The sequence below is a fragment of the Molossus molossus genome, unplaced genomic scaffold (genome assembly GCF_014108415.1).
Source record: "Molossus molossus isolate mMolMol1 unplaced genomic scaffold, mMolMol1.p scaffold_m16_p_4, whole genome shotgun sequence".
Classification (NCBI taxonomy): Eukaryota; Metazoa; Chordata; class Mammalia; order Chiroptera; family Molossidae; genus Molossus; species Molossus molossus.
This window is the reverse complement of record NW_023425377.1, coordinates 72,285,884-72,300,131: the sequence shown is the minus strand read 5'-3', so window position 1 is coordinate 72,300,131 and position 14,248 is coordinate 72,285,884. Positions and strand designations below refer to the sequence as shown.

The 14,248-nt window shown below is 41.3% G+C and overlaps 1 pseudogene; it reads right to left on the bottom strand.

The window, feature by feature from the left end:
- Positions 1–208: 208 nt before the first annotated feature.
- On the bottom strand, positions 209–8,143 carry LOC118643853 (annotated as a pseudogene).
- Positions 8,144–14,248: the final 6,105 nt, after the last annotated feature.

Genomic DNA, 14,248 nt, shown 5'->3' with positions numbered 1-14,248 from the left:
AACAAGTCCATGCATAGAGCTCTGACCCCACCATCCCTGTCCCTTCACCCTTAAGGATGGCCTAGTTCTTCCCACTGTTCTTCTTTAGTGACAGTTTTCAGCAACCAGATGGTTTGAGCAGCCTTCAGCCTTACAAATTGGGGGTGGCCCAATTAAGGAATCACATGGCAACTTCAATGCCAAGGGTTCAGGCCATGTATGTAGATCATCACAAAGTGCCACGTCCTTGTACAAAGGGTTCAATGCAGTGATGATCTGCACTGAACCCTTTGTACAAGGACGTGGCACTTTCGTCCTGGATCAGCTCTTTTAGCACATCTCTGAAAGCATTAGGATATTCCCAGGAGGTGCAGTCTGGAAGCAGGACTTTAGCATGGTTGGGATTCCCACAGCTCAGTTGAAGATCCCTGCGATACTCCTTGCCATCAGGATCCGAGGAACACTGAACTCACTGATACTCTTTCCCTCTGGAGTGAAGATATTTTTCAGCCACTCATATATCATAAAATACATCTCACTGGCTGGAGCATCTCACATGAGGATGAGTATAGTCCCATTGTAGATGTCTAGAATCCCGGACTCTGACTACAGCTTCTTTGCAAAGCCCCAGGTATCAGAGTACTTGGTTTCCCCTGAAAAAGCCTTAATCTCGAACAAGCATTTGATTCTTTCTCCACCAGATAACTTCCCAGCAGCAAATACTTGAGGGTAGCTGAGCACATCTACTGGGTGCAGTTTCTTCCCCAAACCGAACCCAAAAAAGCACACAGCAAACATGGGGGTGACCTGGATGTAGCCATGCCTCAATATGGCCCCATGGTTCCCTGTCTAATAAGTCTTCTGGAAATAGTCAAAGGTCCCAGAATACATAAGAAGCTGTCCAGGCAAACTCAGAGGCTGTATCAGCAGTCAGACCTTAACCGTGTGCATCAGGTGCCTCACACCAGGCACATGCCTCCAATCTGCCAGCCAGTAGGTTCTTGAGTGGGCAGACAGGCTCACCTGTTCTTCAGTGGTCTTTCTATCAGTGTGTCTGTATGCTCCTTACCACCCACCTAGCTCTACTGTTTCCCCTTACACTTCTGAACTGTACAGGCTGATGAGAAAGCTTGGAGAATTATGCACTGTGAACTATTCCTTGCTGGGGACCTTCTCCTATGATCCATGCTGCCTTATGTTATATTGTTGACACTGCCCAGCCTGGGTTCTATTCGCAAGGTACTCTGAGTTGTAAGTTTTGATAATTTATTGTATTTGGGGAGCATGAGTATGGGAATGGGGCCTTCCTTACAGTGGTTTTGAGTTGATTTTTTTTAATTGAATTTATTGGGTGACATTGGTTAATAAAATTATATAGATTTCAGGTGTATAATTCTATAATACACCATCTGTATATTGTATTGTGTGTTCACTACCCCAAATCAAGTCTTCTATCATCATTTATCCTGGGACCATTTACCCTCTTCTATCTGCCGCCAACCCCCTTTCCCTCTGGTAATCACCATACTCTTCTGTGTCTACTATTTTAATTGATTTTTTTTTGTTTGTTTTTTGTTTTTTTGTTTTTTGTTTTTTTTTATCCTCACCCGAGGACATTTTTTGTTCAGGTATAGTGGGAGGAAGAGAGAGGAAGAGAGAGAGAGAGAGAGAGAGAGAGAGAAACATCGATGTGAAAGGGACACATCGAGTGGCTGCCACCCGCACGACCGACCAGGGCCGGGGACAAACTGCAACCGAGGTACATGCCCTTAGCCGGAACCGAACCCGGGTCTCTCGGGACCACAGGCTGATACTCTAACCGCTGAGCCAAACCGGCCAGGGCTTAATTGATTTTTTTTTAGAGAGAGAGGAAGGGGGAGAGAGAGAAGGAAACATCCATTGGCTACCTCCTGGACACCCCCTACTGGGGATCAAGCCCGAAATCCGGGCCCTGACCAGGAATCAAACCGGGACCTCTCAGTCCATGGGATGACGCTCAATCCACTGAGCCACACTACAAGGTCTGAGCTGGCAGGAGATCACATCCAAGGCCAATGTAGAGCAAAATGGCTTTATTGCATGTGCCTGGGTGCAGGCGGGCTGAGCTGAGAAGGGTTCAGCCTTGAATAGAAGTTGGAGTGTAGGTTATACACCCTACTTCTAGCTTCCGGCAGTTCCTGCTGATGTACTTTGTCTGGCCCATTGTCCACTTTGCAGTAGGACTGGTCTGGCATCTCGTCCAGCATCTGCTGGGTTATCCATTGCCTTTCGGATAAGAGGCAAAGTTTCTCTTTGTCTACTTCCTGTAGGTGTGGGGTCATCGTGGATTCCTAAAAAGAATTTGTTAGATAACTTCTTGAGGAATGGGGTGATAGGGTCCTTTAACCTGTGCCAACTGTCTGGTTGACTGAAATTTGCAGTTGGTTTTGTGCAAACCTAGTAATCAGGTGCAAGAGGCAGGGTCCGAAAAGCAATAATAAGAAGGCTAATACTAGGGGCCCTATGAAGGGGAATAGCCAGGTTAGTTTAGGCAAAGCTGCTTCTATACTTGTTCAGATAGATTGGACTATGTGATCCTGACTGAATCCTTTTAACCACTGGGCATTATCTAGAATTCATTGCTTCTTCTCCTCGACCTGGCCAGTTGAGTTAACCTAGAAGCAACAAGATGTATTTGCTGTCACGCATAGACCTCCTTCTGTGACCAATAAATAGTTTAGTGCAATGTGATTAGCTATTACCATGCAGGCAAGAGAGTTGAGGGATTTTGAAAGAAGTTTGAAATTTTCACCTGTATCTCTACCTGTATTTGCCATGGTGGCGGTTATGTTTTTTACTGTTATGGCATTATAAGTGATTCCTCCCATGAGGCCCTCAGCGGTAATTGCAGCTATGACGCCTGCTATGAGGATTCCGACTTCCCCTTTTGCCCTATGATGGCTTCCAGGCTCAGGGCTTGATGAGGTTGAATTAGGGATGAATGAATGGATTAAGGTATTGGCTGGGGTGACATATCCTGCTGCCCATAAGCCACTCTGTTTTGCTGGGTTTAGGCACTGAATAGCAGTTCCTCTCCTGGGGGCAGAAATGGTTAGTGCACTTAAAAACATCATTCCCGCTGGTAAGCAAAATAGTCCAGTCATATTTGGGCCTAGGGAGGTGTTTGATAGACTCACAGTAAGGCTCAAATGGTTAAACCATGATAGAGGGAGGGGAGGGCTAGTGCCACTGGCAGAACTGCACCCTGGCTGGATAGTGACTAATTTCCCTGGGATGATTATTTTTTTTTTTTTGGTATTGCATCAAGTCTCTCTGAGCTTGCACATGTAAACTCCCACTACAGGGGTTAGACACATCATGAATAGTTAGATTACAGGTACCCCTCTAATAGTGAGAGATATCCTACATGGTGCCCGCTTTCATGGTCTGTATGGTCTGTATTCATACTGAGAATCAAGATCAAGTGAGCTTTTGCCCTTCTGCTCCAGGGAAGGTTTCTGTCCTCCCTGAGATCACCTTAGGACACTTGTGTTATCAATTGACAGGTGTATTGTTCCAGTCAAGTCACCAGGCATGACCCGGGGCTTGGCGCCAGAAGCGAGAGCCCCTCAGGGCTCGCCCCTCCTCCCCTGCCTCACTGGGTCAGTTTAAAACCCATAAGAGTAGTGGTATTTCCCCTGAGGCCAGCAAGGCCAGTGGACCCCGCCCGCGCCCGCCCTGGGTGCCAGGGGTTTATGTTAGGAGAGGAAGCAGATTCTTGGAGGAGACAAAGTTAAGAATAAGAGTGGTTGGCGGGGAGGGTAGGAGTAAAGGTTAAAGCAGCATAGAGTTTAGATAGAATGTCCCACCCTAACAAGGGACTGGAGCAGGCTGGTAACATTAAAAAAGAGTGGAGAAAGATGTAAGGGCCTAAAGAACAAATGAGTGTCTAGGTTGCCCTGGGTTGAGATATTTGACCATCAGTTTTCACAACTGAAGCCCCAGAGTGTCAAAGAGGTCCCCTGAACTCAGAGCGGGCAGAGTAGGTTGCCCCAGTATCAATTAAAAATGAAATTGGCCTACCTGCTACCATCAGTTACCCAAAGTTCAGAGTTTGAGATCACGGTTGGGGCGTCCATTCCTGGGCACCTTCAGCCTTCAGCCGCCAGGCCAATCAGATCAAGGCCTGGATTGCCCATTCTGCCAGTCTGAGGAAGGGATGAGGACTGACTGCGCAGTCTGTCTGCAGTCCAACTTCCAGTGGGGTCCTCCACACTGAGAACCTGGCTTAGGTGGGGGGTGAGAATTGGGGCACTGCCTCACCCAATGGCCCGTCTGGTTGCATTTAAAGCAGGGGCTTGGGGGTCTGCTCTGCTGATTTTAGTGGGCGCCCTTCTGTCCCCCAAAAAGGTTAGCTGACCCCTTTGATTAGTAGGGCCTCTGATGGCAGAGGCAGGCATTTGGAATTCTGCTATATTTTTGCTGTTTAGCCTCTTCATCATGATTATTAAAAACTTTAAAGGCTAGCCCTGGCCAGTTTGGCTCAGCGGTTAGAGCGTCGGCCTGCGGTCCGGAGAGACCCGGGTTCGGTTCCCGCTAAGGGCACGTACCTCGGTTGCAGTTTGTCCCCGGCCCTGGTTGGTCGTGCGGGTGGCAGCCACTCGATGTGTCCCTTCACGTCGATGTTTCTCTCTCTCTCTCCCTCCCACTCTATCTGTACAAAAAATGGAAAAGTATCCTCGGGTGAGGATTAAAAAAGAAACAAAACAAAACAAAAAAACTTTAAAGGCTAGAGTTAGAAGTTCCCATTGAGGGGTTTGAGGGCCATAATCAAGTTTTTGTAACTCTTTTCATGTCTGGGCCTGAGAAATAAATCTCAGGTTGAAAATGACAGTTCCTTCTGGGCTAGCAGGATCTAAGTTAGTATATCTTCTCATAGCCTGTGTAAGGCAGGATAGAAAGATTGCAGGGTTTTCATTCCTTTCCTGGATTATTTGATAGTTTTTCATAGTTAACTGCCTCAGTGAGTTAAGGCCCTCAATGAGATATATTATCATGTGGTCCCTGGCTTTCCTACCCGCCCCATTGTCCTGATAATTCCACCTGGGGTCCTGGCTAGGGACTGCTTCAGCCTCTTTGGGGTTAGTGGGGGCCTGTCACCTTAGATTACAGGCATAGTCCTGGGCATTAACCCAGACTCAATTTTCATCTTCTAGATTAAGGGTGGAAGAGAAAATAACATGAATGTCATTCCAAGTTAGATCACAGGACTGGGTAAGGTACTTGAATTCCTGAGTATAATTGGTGGGATCCTCAGTAAAGGAGCCTAGTCTTGTATTTATTTGGGACAAACCTGAGAGAGAGAAGGGGACATGAACTCTGACAATCCCTTCAACTCCCGCTGCTTCCCCTAGGGGACATTCTAAAATGGGGGCTGAAGTAGGGGACGGATAGGCACCAGAGATGGTTCCTGATCACATGTGTGAGGGAGTCATTTGCGGTGGTAGAGGAGCCAGAGTAGAAGGTTCAGGGTGGGTGGGGGGCACAGAAGGGGCTGGAGGAGGAAGCCCTGCTGGAGGGGCTAAGGGAGGCGGTGGTGGAGCGAGATCGGCCTGGTCAAAGGAGGAAACAAGTTAGCACGCCATCTTCAGAGGGAGGTTTGGGAGGATTAAGGTGGAGATTTGGGAGAGAGAGCAAGAATTGCATACAGAGGGGTGTGGTCTGAGTGCAAAGGGGCCTGGATGTAAGGAACCACAGACCATTTTCTTTGCTTTTGACAGAAATTGTCTAGGTTAGTGAGAATGTCAACAGTGCTGTTCTCAGGTTATTGTGACCCATTGTCTAATTTGTACTGAGGCCACACAGTGTTGCAGTAAACAATGAGTCACATTAGATGTAAGGCCTCAGCAAGCCCTAGGGTCTGTAGATTTTTTAGGAGACATCCTAGGGTGTTGTACCATGTTGTGGTGTGAGATGTTGTGGCCTAGTGGTCTGATGGATACACTAGTGGAAGAAGAAGGCGTCCCCCCTTCTTCCCTGGAGTAGAGAAACATGCAGCTCACGTATATCAGGCGTGCCTAGACATATGGTGAACCTGGTTCTCAAGGAGCGTGTCCTGACCAGCGCTGGATTTCAGAGGGATGATCACACAGGTGTGACTGAGAGACCTGGCCCAGACGGGGGATAACAGAACAGCCCGGAGATCAGACCAATAGGCAAAAAACACTCACCAGTGAATTAGTGTCCGGGGTTGATGTTGGATCAGCAGGAAAGGTTGGAGGTCCAGTATCCGGCTGAGGGTGTGATCGATCCCGGTCCAACAAGAGGCCTGGAGGACTCTGGGGGCCCAAGGTTGCCCCCTATGCGGGATCCTCAACAGATCTCCTGGGTTTCAGCACCAAATAAAGGGTCTGAGCCAGCAGGAGATCACATCCACAACACAAGGCCAGTGTAGAGCAAAATGGCTTTTTGCATGCGCCTGGCTGAGTTGAGAAAGGTTCAGCCTTGAATAGCAGTTGGGGTGTAGGTTATACACCCTACTTCTAGCTTCTGGCAGTTCTTGCTGATGTACTTTGTCTGGCTCATTGTCCACTTTGCAGTAGGACTGGTCTGGTATCTCTGTCCAGCATCTGCTCGGTTATCCATTGCCTTGTGGATAATCCAGATAATCCTTATCCGTACTCAAAAAAAGGCTGAGCAAAGGTCATGCAAGCAACACAGTTTCCACAGTTTCTGCCTTTTGCAAACTTTTACCTTTACCCTTTAAAATGTTACCCTTTCACATACCAGCTGGATGACTTATTTTATAACTGGAAATCTGTACCTCATTTCTTTTTGCCTCTTGCAACCATCCCCTTTGCCCTCATTTTCTCTGGCAGCCATTAGTTTATTCTGTGTATCTATAAGCCTGTTTCTGTTTTGTTTTGTTTATTAATTTGATATTTATTTATTTATTTTACTGATCTTAGAGAGAGGAAGGGGGAGAGGGAGAGGGAAGAGAGAAGTAGAGAGAAACATCGATGTGAGAAACATCAAAACAATTGGCTGCCTCCTGCACACACCTACACCGTCATGGAGCCTGCAACCTGGGCATGACTGGGAATCAAACTGGTGAGCTTTCTGGATGATGTTCAATCAACTAAACCACACCAGCCAGGGCTTTTTAAATTTTTTTAAATTCCTCATGATATTTGTCTATCTGACTTGTTTCACTGAGAGTGATGTCTAGGTCCTTCCATGTTTCACAAATGGGAAGCATTCATTCACTTATAACTGAGCGATATTTCATTATACACAAAATCTTTATTTATCTCTCTGTGGACACATAGATGGCTTTTCTATCTTGGCTATTGTAAATAATGTTGCAATAAACATAGGGGTACATATATATATTTTTGAATTAGTGTTTTTGTTTTCTTCAGCTAAATATCCAGAACTGGAATTCCTTGCTTGTATGGTGGTTCTATTTTTAATTTTTTGAGGAATTTTTATACTGTTTTCCATAGTGGCTGTACCAATTTACAGTCCCACCCTTAGTGCATGAGGGTATTCTTTTCTATGCATCCTCCCAAATACTTGTTATTTTTTAAGTTAGAGTAGTTGTCTGGTTTTAAGTGGTATCTCATTGTGGTTTGATTTGCATTTTCTTGATGATTAGTGATATTGAGCATCATTTTATATATCTGTGTTTATCTGTATGTCTTTGTAGAAATGTTTATTCAGATCTTTTTTCATTGGGTCCATTAAAAAATGTTTTTATTGATTTTAGAGAGGAAGGAGGGGTATGGGAAACATGGATGTGAGGGAAACATCCACTGGCTTCCTCCTTCACTCCCTGTAGAGGGGATCAACTCCAAAATGCCGGGCACATGCCCTGACCAGGAATCGAATTGGCGACCTTTTGGTGCATGGGACAATGCTGAACCATCTGAGCCACTCCAGCCAGGGCCATCATGTCCATTTTGTATTGTATTGTTTTTATTTTTATTTTTGATGTTGAGCTGTATGAGTTTTTATATATTATGGATATTTACCTCTTATCTGACATATCCTTTTTATATATTTTATCACGTTCATTAGGTTGTCTTTTCATTTTGTTGGTTTCTTTCCTAGTGCAAAAGGTTTTTCATTTGATGTCCTCCCATTTGATTGTCTTTGCTCTTGTTGCTCTTGCCTGAGAAGACATATCCAAAAAAATATTGCTGAGACTGATGTCAAAGAGCTTACTATGTGTCCTTTTAGGAGTTTTATGGTTTCAGGTTTTACATTTCATTTTAAAATCCACTTTGAGTTTATTTTGTATGTGGTATAAGAAAGTGGTCCATCTTCAATTTTTTGCATGTATCTGTCCAGTTTTCCCACCACTGATTGAAGATACTGTCTTTGCCACATTGTGTATTTCTGCCTTCTTTATTATAGATTAATTGACTATATATGCTTGGATTTATTTCTTTGCTTTCTATAACTCACTTTTTATGCCACTACCATACTGTTTTGATTACTATACTTTGTGGTATAGATTTGAATCAGTGATAGTGACGCCTACAGCTTTGTTCTTCTTTCTCAAGGTTTCTTGGACGATTTGGGTCTTTTGTGTTTCATTCTAACTTTTAGGATTATTTTTTCTATTTCTTTGAAAAATGCCATTATTATTTTAATATAGATGCATTGAATTTATAGATTGCTTTTAGTCCTATGGACACTTTAAACATATTTTTCTTATCCATGCTCATGGTATATTATTACATACATGTTGTCTTTAATATCTTTCATCAACATTTTATAGGTTCCAGAGTACAGGTCTTTTGACAATTTGGTTAAATTTATTTTTAGGTCTTTTATTTTTTGATGTAATTGTAAATGAGATTGTTTTCTTAATATTTCCTTCTGATCATTTGTTATTAGTGTGTAGAAATACAATGATTTCTATATATTTTTGTATCTTGCAATTATACTGAGTAGATTTCTTAGTTCTAATAGTTTTTTTTTTGGTAGATTGTTAAGAGTTTTCTATAAAGACTTTCATCTCATTTGTGAATAGTGACAATTTGACTTCTTATTTTTTTGGTTTGGATGCCTTTAATTAAATTTTATTTTTCTTGTCTGATTGCTGTGGCTAAAACTTTAAATACTTAATTGGTTATAATGGTGAAAGTGGGCATTCTTGTCTTATTCCTGATCTTAGGGAAAAAGTTCTTAGCTTTTCACTGTTAAGTATAATGTTACCTGTTGGTTTGTCGTACACGGCCTTTGTATCTTGAAATATGTTCCTTCTATTCCCACATTGTTGAGAGTTTTTATCATAAATGATTTATTTTGTCAAATGGTTTTTCTATTGAGACAATTATATTATTTTAATTTTGTTACTGTGGTATATTACATGGATTGCTTTGCAGATATTGAATCATTTTTGCATCCCTGAAATAAATCCCACTTGATTACGGTGTATGATTTTTAAAAATGTACTGTTAAATTCAGTATGCTTTTATTTTGTTGAGGAGTATTGCATCTATATTCCTCAGGTATATTGGTCTGTAATTTTGTTGTTGTAGGGTCTTTGTCTGGTATTGGTATCAAGATATTGCTGATTTTGTAGAATGAGTTCAGAAGCATTCTTTTCTTTTTAATTTTTTGAAATAGTTTGTGAAGTATAGGTATTTATTCTTTAAGGGTTTGGTAGAATTTATTGGAGGAGCTGTCTGGCCGTGGATGTTTTTTTGGGAGTTTTATTATTATTAGTATTTTAATTATTATTACAGATTTAATTTTGTTACTTGTAATCAGTCTGGTCAGATTTTCTTTCTTTCTTTCTTTTTTTTTCCCTGTGTCATTCTTGCAAGATTGTGTTTCTAACAATTTATCCATTTTTTTAGGTTCACCAATTTATTGGTGTATAGTTGTTTGTGCTATACACTTATGAGTTTTTGAATTTCTGTTATGTAGGTTGTAACTACTCTTTTATTTCTGATTTAAAAAAATATTATGTGGGCCCTTTCTCTCTTGTTTTATTGTTAAAATTTTTTTTTCTTTATTGGTTTTTAGAGAGAGAGGAAGGAAGAGGGAGAGAGGGAGAAAGGGATAGAAACATTAATGAGAGAGAACATCAATTGGGTGCCTCCTGTATGCCTCACACTGGGGATTGGACCCACAACCTGGGCATATGCCCTGACTGGGAATCAAACTGGTGACCTCTTGGTGCATGAGTGGATGTTAAACCAGTGAGCCACACCGCTGGGCTCTCTTGTTTTGTTTTGATGACTGGCTAAGGTTTTATTAATTTTCTTTATCTTTTAAAATAATCAGCTTAGTTTGATTGATCTCTTCTACTTTTTTTTTAGACTTTATTTCTGCTCTGATCTTTATTAGTTTCTTCCTCATACTACTTTGGGCTTTGCTTGCTCTTCTTTTTGTCATTCCTTTGTGTAAGGTTAAATTGTTTATTTGAGATTTTTCTTGTTTATGAATTCTTGTATCACCAATAATTTCCATCTTAGAACTGCATTTCCCACCCCTGTGTTCACTGCAGCATTATTTACAATAGTCAAGATTTGGAAGCATCCCAAGTGTCCATCAATAGATGAAGGGATAAAAAAGCAGTGGTCCACTTACAATGGGATACTACTCAGCCATAAAAAAGAAAGAGATCTTACCCTTTGCAGCAGCATGGATCAACCTGGAGAGCATTATGCTAAGTAAAATAAGCTAGTCAGGGAAAGAAAAGTATCATGTTTTCACTCATCTCTGGAATCTAGTGAACAAAATAAACTAACAAGCAAAATAGAGACAGACTCACAGATAGAGAGAACAGACTGACAACTGTCAGAGGGGAAGGGATGAGGGGGTGGAAGAATTGAGGGAAAAAGAGAAAAAAAGAACTGCATTTGCTTTATATCATAGATTTTTGTAACATTGTGTTTCTATTTCCATTTGTCTTAGGTTTTGTTTTTGATATATTATTTGATTTCTTTGTTAACCCATTGATTAGTAGCTTCTTGTTTTTTGTTTTTTTCCTAGTTTTCTTGTAACTGGTTTCTAATTTTATACTGTTGTCAGAAAAAGATGTTTGATGATTTTATTTTTTTGAAAAAGTTATTGAGACTAGTTTTGTGGACTAACGTGATGTAATTTATAGACTGTGCACTTAAAGAGAATGTGTTCTACTGTCTGTGGATGGAAAGTTCTGCAACATCTATTAAGTCTACCTCTGTAATAATATGTCTTTTTTGGCCAAGTTTTCCTTGTTATTTTGTGTCTGCATGGTCTATTTATTGATTTAAATGGGGTGTTGAAGTCGCTTACTGTTATCACTATAATACTATTATCTCTCTTTATATCAGTTATTATTTTGGTTTATATCTAGGTGCTCTTATATTGTATGCATAGATGTTTACAGGTATCATATTGATCTCTTTTCCAATATGTAATGTCATTTGTCTCTTGTTACAGTTTTAATCTTAAAGTCTTTTTTTTTTGGTCAGATATAAATATTGCTATACCAGATTTCTTTTTTCTTTTATTTGCATGACATATTTTTTTATTTATCTCTTCATTTAATCTGTTTTTACATATCTGAAGTGAGTCTTTGTAGGCAGCATATGTATGAGTCCTGTGTTTTTGTTTTTGTCTTTTCATTGGAGCATTTAATTCATTTACATGTAAAGTAATTTGATCAGTATATACTTGTTGCTATTGTATTTTTTTTTCTGTTTTTTATCTTTATTTTCTTGTTACTTTGTCTTTTTCTCTTGGGCTTTGATAACTTTACTTAGTGTTATATTTGGATGTGCTTCTCTTTAATTTTTTTTGTATCTATAGGTTTTTGGTTGTGGTTACCATGAACTTAATATATAACAATGTGTGTTTAAGTAGCCCATTTTAAGTTAACAGTTGCTTAAGTCAAACCCTTCCAAAAGTACTACACTAATTACACTCTTCCTACATATTGCATTTATAATGTCAAATTTTATATATTTTTTCTGTTTGTCCCTTAATTATTTTAGATTATCCTGATTTTAGTACTGTTGTCTTAATCATTATATTAACTTTGTAATTAGTTAATCTACTTTTACTAAATGTTTGCTTTTACCAGTGAGATTTATTTTTTTTCTGTGTGGGAAATTTTTTTTTATCTCTCCTTTAATTCTGAATGACAACCTTGTTGGGTGGAGTATTCTTGATTGTAGGGTTTTTTAAAAATTCATAATTTTGAACATATTATGCTGTTTCCTCTGGACTGCAAAGTTTGTGAAAAATTAGCTGATAGTCTTGGGGGTTCCCATGTGTGTACGTAGCTGCCTTTAAGATTGTTTTTATCAGGTTCAGATGGCAGCGTAGGTAAATGCAGTATTGCCTCCTCCCACAACCACATTAAACACATCAACTAAACTACAACAAACCATCATTAAGAACTGCCTGAAATTGAGCTGAATAAAGGTCCTACAACTACCAAAGTAAAGAAGAAGCCACGTTGAGACTGGTAGGAGGGGTGGAGGAGCGAATGGATTGGTCCCACACCCACGTGTGGCAGGTAAAAATCAGGAGGGATACCTCAGCTGTGAAGGTCCTCCCTGAGGAGTGAGGGGTCCCCATTCGACATCAGGCTCCCAGCTCAGGGTTTCAATGCCAGGAAGAAAAGTCTCCCAAATTCTGTTTGTAAAAACCAACAGGAACTGAGGCTGAGGGAGGCTGAGGCTGCTGGAGCCTCAGGCAGTTTCCCTTAAAGGGTCCCTGCAGGGACTTACTCTAACTTACTCCCTCTGAGCTCCGAGGGGAGGCGGCTTGAAAGGCACCAGACATATACAGGGAAGAACTGAGTTGTTTGGCATTGGGGTAAGAGCTGGAGAGGGAGCTTTCTCCCAGATAGGTGTGCTGGTGAAGGCCATTATTCCTTTGGTAAGCCCTTCCCCATTGGGGTTGGCAGATGGGCACCATATCTAGGACTCCAGCAATCTGGCTCACACTGTTTGCCCTGCCCTGGTGATTCCCTGAGGCCCTGCCCCATCCAACTTTTCTGGCCCACCAAAGCTGTTTCCAATGGCTTTATCATAGCACTTGCCTCTCTTGAATCCTTCTTCAGATTTTCCTAAAATCTCTCAAACAAGCAGCATCTGGTCCCAGCAAGTCACATACCTCTTGTTAAGTGGCCCAAAGCCTGACACTAGAAGCAACCAGCCTTGGTTTACAACTTGGCTTTTCCTAGGCACCTCCAAGCCCAGCACAAGAAGCAGCCATCAGCTGATCACTCTGTACCTTGTGCCTGGTGGCCCCTGGTAGAACACAGGCAGTGGCTGACCTTGCCCCAGAGCCAGCACATGCAGTGGGCAGCTTCAGACCACATCAAAACACCACCACCTAACCACCTCCACAAGTGACATACTCTATGAGTGGACGCAGTGGGTACCAGAACCCTGCTGAAGTAAGTCTTGTTCTGTATGGTGGGCCCCTACAAAGCTAATCCTCCAAGGTAGTCAGAGGCCAGTGGTCCAGTGGGCACAGCCAGGCCTTGAAGCTGATCAGCCTGAGTAAATCCCTCCCATTGACATGCCAACAGCAATCAAATCTCAATTACACCAGAGGAGTGTAAAGTCCACACTACGGGTGCCCATCAAGGGCTCAGCTGGGGTGATCAGGGAGTCTGTGCCACTGGATCTTAAGGACACCTACTGCAATAGGCCACCCTATGAAGCCTAGGATATTCAGAAATTCTACCTAACACATAGAAACAAACACAGGGAAGCAGCCAAAATTAGGAGACAAAGAAACGTGTCCCAAATGAAAGAAAAGAACAAAACTCCAGGAAAAGAACTAAACAAAATGGAAATAAGCAATCAATCAGGTGCAGAATTCAAAACACTGGTTATAAAGGAACTTAATGAGAAAGTTAAGGAATTTAGTGAGAACATCAACAACATAAAAGGGACCAGTCAGAAATGAAGGTTGCATAAACAGAAATAAAAAATAATTTATATAGAATCAACTGTAGAGTAGGTAAAACCAAGAAACAAACCATTGATTTGGAATATAAGGAAGTAAAACACACTCAATCAGAACAGCAAAAAAAAAAAAAAAAAAAAAATCCAAAGAAATGAGGATAGTGTAAGGAGTCTTTGGGACAATTTATTTATTTATTTATTTTTATTTTTATTTTTATTTTTTTTATTTATTTTTATTTATTTTTTGGTGGCCCGTACGGGGATCGAAGACAATTTAAAGTATAACAACATTTGCATCATGGTGGTGCCAAAAGGATAAGAGGGAGAGCAAGAAATTGAAAACCTATTTGAAAAAATAA